Consider the following 1824-nt stretch of genomic DNA (forward strand, 5'->3'; position numbering starts at 1 on the left):
AACAACAACAACAACAACAACAACAACAACAACAACAACAACAACAACAACAAAAATAAAACCAAATCCCAAAAAGCAAAAAAGCACATACACCAAAAAGGCGAGTTAAAGGTCTAACATTCACACAGATTATCGGAGTTCTAGCAGAGGTACGATAAGAAGAGTACAGAAAAACATGTTGAAAAGAGCAACCTCATGACCACCTCTACCAAAGCGGCTGGCGTTCTAGAAAACACCATATTATTTTTATTTTCTTTCTTCTTTTTTTTTTTTTGGGGGGGGGTGCATTTCGCTGTGTTCTTTTCATAATTTAATAATATTATGTTATTATTTACCGCAAAGCTTGTGTTCTCTGCATTAGGTCTCTGATAAAAGTTATAGCTTGCACGGACTTGTTCAGAGAAAAGGGTTGAATGTATCCGCCATTAGGTAGATGTTCCATTGGTGGTTGGAAGGCACTACTGGTAGGTTCGACTTCTTTTCTTTCCATCTGTTGGTCCGTCTTCCTAACTCTTTCCATGCACTAAATGACAATGATTTTGTCGATGTGCATGCCTAAACTCAAACATAACAAAACAAGGCAAAAGGACAAACACGCAGATGTTCCGGTCATTACAAGCCATAGGCAAATTACATGCCCCACAAGATTCCCGTGGGCTTCCATTCTCCCCCTAATCCCCGACACAGCTACAAACACCACTCACAAACCACACGTCAAATCCCTGTTCTCTTCTTTCTCTCGGTCTCTACATTGCCGCTACCATCAGCTATCTATTTTTCTCTGCGACCGGACGCTCAAGGTTGTTTTGAATCTTTGAACACATGTCTCCTTTATCAAACAATACAAAACAAAACAAAAATGATGAAAAATAAAACCTATACCAAAGGGACCGGCGTTTGATCCGAGAAAACAGCATGGCATTTGTACATCCTGCTGTGTTCTTTTCATAATATTAATATTATGTTATTTAGCATTATACATGTACTTGGGTTCTCTGCCTCCGATTAAAGTCAAAGCCTACTCCAGTTAGTTTCCCTCTGTTGTTCCTGTCTGCCTTAACATTTCCCCCTTGCACTGAATAATGATTATTATAATTGTATCGGTGTGCATCTCTTTCCTCAAACAAAACAAACACGCAGATGTTCCGGCCATTACAAGCCACAAGCCAAATTATAGTCACCACAAGCTTCCACTGGGTGCTCATTCTTCACCTAATCCCCAACACTGCTGCAAACACCAATCACACACCCGGTGACAAATCTCTGTCTTGTTTCTCTCTGTCTCTACATCGCCGCTACCATCGGCTATCTATTCTTCTCTTCGACCGGCCCCTCAAGATGTCCGATGACCTGCACAGATCGCCCCTGGTTTGGGCGGCAAAAGTGCACAGCGTGAGGTTCGCGGACTGCAGCCACTCATTTCCCAGTCCACTCCACGAGATTTGTCTATCATTTAGCTCGTATCATAAAACATCCACTCAAAACAACCCTTCTTTCGTGCTTCATCTCACTATATAAAATGTTTTCTGACATTGATATCTTGGTGACGACTGCTATGAGAGTTGGAACCAAACGCAGGGATGACAGGAGGAGCGCAGAGGTTTATATATCTGATGGCCGATAAGATGCTGGGGTTAAACCTGCACCGCGGGATCTGATCCTGATTGTCCTTTTGAGGAGGGCGAGACTCCAAGCCTCGGAGTGTCCATTCAAAGAGAGGACTGCTCATAAAATGAGTTCCGCTGTAGATTGAAAAGAACCAAAGATGGCCAAGAAGAAGAAGAAGAAGAAGAAGAAGAAGAAGAAGAAGAAGAAGAAGAAGAA

This window comes from Aplysia californica, unplaced genomic scaffold (assembly GCF_000002075.1).
Source record: "Aplysia californica isolate F4 #8 unplaced genomic scaffold, AplCal3.0 scaffold00449, whole genome shotgun sequence".
In the NCBI taxonomy this organism is placed as follows: Eukaryota; Metazoa; Mollusca; class Gastropoda; order Aplysiida; family Aplysiidae; genus Aplysia; species Aplysia californica.